This window comes from Carassius carassius, chromosome 7 (assembly GCF_963082965.1).
Source record: "Carassius carassius chromosome 7, fCarCar2.1, whole genome shotgun sequence".
Lineage (NCBI taxonomy): Eukaryota > Metazoa > Chordata > Actinopteri > Cypriniformes > Cyprinidae > Carassius > Carassius carassius.
Window position 1 is genome coordinate 1,366,469 of NC_081761.1, and position 7,060 is coordinate 1,373,528.

The following is a 7,060-nucleotide window of genomic DNA, read 5'->3' on the forward strand; positions in this document are numbered from 1 at the left end:
TAATTAATGTGATAATTGCGATACTGAAGACAAAAAGTCGATCATGACATAAAATGACCATTTTAAAACTTTTTTTCTCATAAATATGAATTAGTATCCTGATTTCAATTTCTTTTGGAAATATACATTTTTTATGCCATATAATTTACAAACAAATTCTTCTTCTTTTTTATGTTATGGAAGTTTGCAAAGTCAAAAAATCGAAATCATGAAAAAAAAAGACAGATTTCAAATCATAATTTAAACTGTCAATTATGACTTTTACTTTTGACTTCTTAATTATGATTTTTTATTTTATTTCATAATTTCATCTTTTTATCTCATAATTATTATTTATTTATTTTTGTTATCAATAATGATTTGTTTTTAATGTCACGATGTGGCATAAATGGCCATCCATAGAAATGTTTCTTGAGCAGTAAATCATCATATTTTCATGTTTTCTGAAGATCATGTGACACTGAAGACTGGAGGAATGATGCTGAAAATACAGCGCAGCATCACAGAAATAAATTACAGTTTAACACAGATTCACACAGAAAACAGCTGATTTAAATTCAAATAATATTTCACAATTTTTACTGTATTTTCAATCAAATGAATGCAGCCTTGGTGAGCAGAAGAGATGTTGTAGTACTGTAGTACAGAGTAAATTCTTAAAGCCTTTTTCAAGTGGAAAAGGTCAGATTCAGCCTCAGTTGTTTGAGTGGACTGTGTCACTGACCACTGCTCCTGTGTTTGTGTGTTATCTGCATCCTCATTCTTCACATGAACACTGCTCAGGATCTCCTCAGAGTTAATCCAGCGGCTCGTACCGGGAGCTGATAGCATTGTGCGTCTTATCTCAGCCGTGCTAAAGCTTCCAGTCTCCTTTTCTGCCCACAAAAACACCCTGGTCTTTTGGGTTTTATGTGTTTTTCTTCCTTTTAAATTCACTGATAGCAATTTCAAAAGGCAATCATGTTTCCATGGCGCCCGCTGCAAAATCTTCCAATATTTTTACTCTTGTCTTGAGTTAAACCGTGTGGCTTTTCCATTTTCATAACGCTTTCCTACTGCGTCCTCATGCTGGTTTTTGTGTGAAAGCTTCATTTCGCTCTGCAGAGCTGTTGTGATGAAAGAGTTCGTCCTCATTTAAACTCCTTTTGTTTTCTGTTTTAATAGTGCTTCTTATTCTCAGTGATCGAATGCATTCAGAAAAACGGTCTTTCTTTTTTCAACCCACCTGGTCCAAGGTTGTACATCAGCATTTAGCTGTAAATGAATGTGTAAAATAGGGAATTATTGCAGAATTGTGTCTGTACTCCTTCTGTGAGCTGTTGATGAAGACTAGCGATGAAGCTTGACAGTAAACACCACTCGTTTAGCCTCTTTATGAGCCGACAGGCTTCTGCTAATACTATTTCAGACCCACAATCATAAATGCACAGAGCATTAATTATTCATTTATTGTGTATCGTTTGATCTTTCTTTTTGTGCATGTCTGTTGTATTCTAATAAGCATCACACTGTAATCCCTGCATTTGAGTGGACATTTGTTTACTTTATTTATTTGTTTGTTTGTTTGTTTGTTTGTTTGCTTGTTTGTTTCAGCTAGCTGTGCAACAATCCACTAGTTATCAAATTTTTATTTATTAGCTGTGTGATAATCTATTGACGATGTATTGGTTGTTTGTTGATTTATTTAGATGTGTAGTAATCCATGAGTGGTCCACTATTAATTTATTTATTGATGGTTTGATATATATTTTTATTTATTAGCTGTGTAAAACTCCATTATTTATTTATTTATTTATTTATTTATTTATTTATTTATTTACTGTGTTCCACTGATATGATGCAATAAATTCAGGATTAAATTATATTACAAATTATATATATATATATTTTTCATTTATTGTTTGATTTTTTATTATTATTATAATATATTTTTTCTGCTGGTTTGGTCATCCATACGCTAATTTTATATTCATTTTTTTATTTATTAGTTGTGTAATACTTACTATTTATTTATTTGTTTGTTTGTCCACTAATTTATTAATAATTATTTGTATTATTTATTAACTGTGTAATAGCTCCACTATTTGTTTATTTATGTGCTCATTTATTCATTCACTAGTGCTGTAATAATGCAATAATTATTCCTTTCATTTATTGTTTGTTTGTTTACTAGCTGTGTAATTTAATTTAATTTAATTAAATTTTTTATGGTTTCACAATACAATCAGGGCTGTCAATTGAATGTGTTAAATCTAAAAGCATTAAAAATTAATTAAGCATTCAAATTTATTAATACGCATAACGATGCCCCTGACCCGTTCATAATCAGGAGTTTTCCTGTCATCGTTCACACATGATTTGTGGGAAACACATGATATGCATGAATCGAATCTCAAACAAATTAACAATATCTTGACACACTGCCTTTGAATCATCTTCAGTTGGGGCTTTTCTCGCTTTAATATTGAAATACATGATTTAATGCGATTTGATTTAAATTGCATATCACACAGTTTATCCAATTATGTATTTTACTCGATCGATAGCTGCATTTGTAATGCTTTGCGTCAGTCAAGGTCACCGTTCATGAAGATAAAGGAGTTTGGGGAGCGACAGCTGTCCTGTGATCAGCGTCTCCTGTCTTTGAGGGAGCGCAGGAATCAGCTCCATCGAACAGCTGTGAATTCTGAGGAACTGAGAGACGCTATCGATCCGGAGGTTGAAGAGCTGAGAGAAGATCTCTGCTGGTGTGCAGCTTGAGTTGTGATGCTCATCAGAGAGCGACTGATGGATGTTGGCGGATGCTCATACAGGGAAGAGTCGCTCTGCTCATCCGTCTTCATTAGCCGTGTCTAGATGTCAGTCTCTGAGAGGAGATGTTGGGTCTGTGATCCACGAGGGGTTGTAGGTCAGAAGGCCATCTGCATCTGCTGACGAGACGACTGACCTCTAACAGATGGGCTTCACTTCTGCTGCACCAACACCTCCATTTATACTGCTTTTATAGTGGATCGTATTCTGCAACACAGTATTTTCAATGCAAAATCAATATTTAATATGAATAAATATTTAATTTAATTAAAATTTTAATTTAATTTAATTTAATTTAATTTAATTTAATTTAATTTAATTTAATTTAATTTAATTTAATTTAATTTAATTTAATTTAATAAACATTAAATATTACATGAAAATTGAATAATTATTTGCTTAAAAATTCACTTCATTATGAAGCATTTTATAAAATTAAATATATATATATATGTGTGTGTGTGTGTGTGTGTGTGTGTGTGTTGTGTGTTATTTTGGGGCGAAAAAATATTAGACATATTTACATTTATAGAAATATTTTAAATAATTATAAATATTTCAACATTATAAATATTCTGACAATCAAGCTCCACCCCCCATATATATATATATATATATTATGAAAATGTAAATAATTTATATGCCAACATTTTCGAATTAAATATATATATATACCAATTGTAAGTCGCTTTGGGTAAAAGCGTCAGCTAAATGAATAAATGTAATGTAATGTAATGTATCATTCTAAAATAGTTGCAAATCTGCAAAAAAGGGGGTAAAATTTTTTAAAAACACACACTTACTTTTACATTATATGCACACACACACACACACACTAATATACATTAATCTATACTCTGATAGGCTGTTAGTGTGTTGCATTATGCAGCAGTTGTCATTAAAATGATGTAAATATGACAAACAAAATCTTAACTGCTCTAAAAAAAGGCTTAATTTTCCTCATGCAACATATATCATTTTTGATTCATTCCATTTGATTTTGAGAGGAAATGCAACCCAGGTCATGTTTTGTTGAGATTCACCCCAATACTAAAGTCTAACAGCATCCATTACGGCACATTTCGTGAGAATGAACATGCGGTATCACATCATTAGCACCTCCGAAGTTCATTTGCATGTGTTTAATTTTATTAATGAGTCTGAGGGCTTCCAGCAGTCAGAGTTGACAGAAACGCTCTCCGTCACTGTTTGTGCAGTTTCCTGATTACTCGTGACAGCGGCGCCATGTTTCCCTCGCAATCAACGCTTTGTAGCAATCAAACAAGAAACATAAAAGGCTTCACGCCGGGAAATAAACACATGCACTCGTTGGATGCAAAAAAGCATCTTCTGTTGCAGATAAACACAGTTAACTAGGCGTATGGTGAAGGTATTGTGGATGTTTATAGTAATGCGTTTTCTAAAATTATGGACTGTGCATCTCAGTGACCCTCAGATTCATCTTTACCAGTGGCTCTCTTAATCTTTAGTCTGTGACAGCTAGAAGGCTGTCTTACACGCGGAGATAAATGAATTCAGTCGCCTTGAAAGTGTCATTGGCAGCTCTACATAACTTCTACTCCGGCTCATTGTGTGCGTGATCTTACTCTGATTGCACTTACAGGAATCTCCCAGGTTCAATACAAGTTCAGCTCTTCAGTATTTGTGGCATGATGTCGATGACCGCAGACAATCATTTAGACTTGTCCTTCGGTTTAAAATGCTATAAACGTAGCTGTTATTAACGCACAGCCACAAAACCTTTCTGTGCCGTTATAATCCTATAAGCATCCACTCACGGTCAATCGATCTCACTTGATTCTGTGGTTTTTATAATGAGCAGATTTATTTCAACTCAATAGAGTTCTTCTGTGCTCTATCAAACAACAAATCTATCACAGTCGGGGAATTGGGAAAGTTTGCTTAAACGTTGTGGCACTTATTGATAAAATAACATTTCAAGTGAACATGTTGATTTAGATTTTGGAGAAATTTGTTATTTTATCAATGTCTCGGCAATGGATGCTATGCATGCAGTGAATGGGTGCCGTCAGAATGAGAGTCCAAACAGCTGATAAAATAATCCACAGCACTCCAGTCCATCAGTTAACATCTGGAGAAGACAAAAGATGAAACAAATCCAGCGTTAAGATGTTTTTAACTAAAATATGAATCCATAGCTGTTTTAACGCTGCTTGATCTGTGCAGATTTCTCTCCTGGTTCAGACCAGAACACTTTTTCACTGGAGGAAGTGTTATTATGGATTATAGACTCTATGTATTTTAGTTAAAAACATCTTAATGCTGGATGTGTTTCATCTTTTGTCTTCTCCAGATTTTCACTGATGGACTGGAGTGCTGTGGATTATTGTGATGTTTTATCAGACTCTCATTCTGACGGCACCCATTCACTGCAGAGCATCCGTTGATGAGACACTGATCCAATGCTACATTTTTCCAAATCTGACGAAGAAACAAACTCATCCTAGTCTTGAATGACTTGAGAGTGAGGACATTTTTAGGACATTTTCATTTTTGGGCGAACTGTTCCTTTAAGCATAAATCATGCGTGTAAACTCGCTCATCATGCTAAGCATAAACCGCACTGCACAGGGAAATCAACGTGTGTGGGGGTTTATTTGTTTATAACACTGATTAATGATGATTATAAGCTTATACATCATGCAAACATCTCTGCACATGTGAATATCCACATCTCTCTCTGTAAATCTTTTGACAGGTTCTTTCAAAAGGTGTAATGGCATTTGCAAATTAGCAGCAGAGCTTCATTACTGCTGTGAGAAACCAAATTACTAATAGATATGGTAATGGAGATGATGTTTTTATGCTGTAAACTTTTAACGGCTGCATTTCAGTAACTGTTATTTTATAATCAGAACTGATTCATTGCAATCTTTTGATGTTATGAGTGTAAACATTGAAGAAACAGCATTATAGTCCATCTGCAGTGCTGGCAAACATCTGCAGCAGTGTAATAACAGTAATTAAGTGTGTTTGATCTGACAAAATGATATGTGAACGTAGAACGAGAAAGGGCTTTCATACTAATTATGTGTATGTTTGTGATACAGTAATTCAAAAGCTAATTTTTTTTTTTTTTTTTTCAGAACTAAAATGTTGGAAGATGTTAATGTGAAATCTTAAAATATTTTATGGAAGCTTATTTCTGACACATCATGAAAAAAATAAAATTATTATTGTTTTGTTCACAAAATTATCTCACTATTTCTTGCAGTTCAGAGGAAATAATAAATATTTGTGAGATATAATCTCATTATTTCAATAAAAAGTCAGAGTTTTGAGTTTATTTCGCGATTTTAAAATTATATCACAACATTCTAAATTTGTATTTAGCTATTTTAAATTAATATCTCAAAATTCTAAGTTTGTACATCACAGTTATGAGTTTATAACTTACAATTTTAAATATATATTTTAAAATGTAACGTGTTTCTCACAATTCTAAATTTATATCTCACAGTTCTAAGTTTATATGTCAAAATTCTAAGTTCTGAGTTTATAACTTACAATTTTAAATTGATAATAAAAATCGACATTTATTTCTCAAAATTCTAACAGTCCTAAATGTATATTTTGCTATTTTAAATTTATATCTCAAAATCCGAAGTTTATACATCATAGTTGTTACGTTTATGAACTTTGTTTCCTTATTTGGTCTTCCTGTTCTAGTTTTGGTTAATTGATGATTCCCCACCTGTCTCCAGTTCCCTCATTACCTTCTGTGTGTTTAAATACCCGGTCTGTTCAGTTCTCCCTTGTCCGTGATTGTATGTGAAGTTATCTGTGAATGTCTATGTTAATGCTGAATGTAATGTACTGTAGTATATTGTCTGTTGTTACGGCCCTTTATCTAATTTGGCTCGTTAAAACACATGTAAGACAAGGACCGTACATATTAAGAATCACAGACGATTGGGTGAGGTTTCAAGGTGTAAATCGTTTCTTTTAATGAAACAAATGAGAGAGCGCACCAACAATAAACAATAAATCAAACTAATAGTACAGTTAGGGCAGCAAAAAGGAAAACAGAAAACCTGACTATCTAACTCTGTAGGCAAGATCTTATCGAGATCGTGGACCACTCGCCATGAGGCAAGAAACCCCAGCTGTCACTGATCAGAAGGGTGGAGACAGCTAGAGCAGCGAGAGCAGAGAGAACCGAGAGAGCCCAGCCTCAATTCCGGACCAGCTTAAATACGGGGTTTCC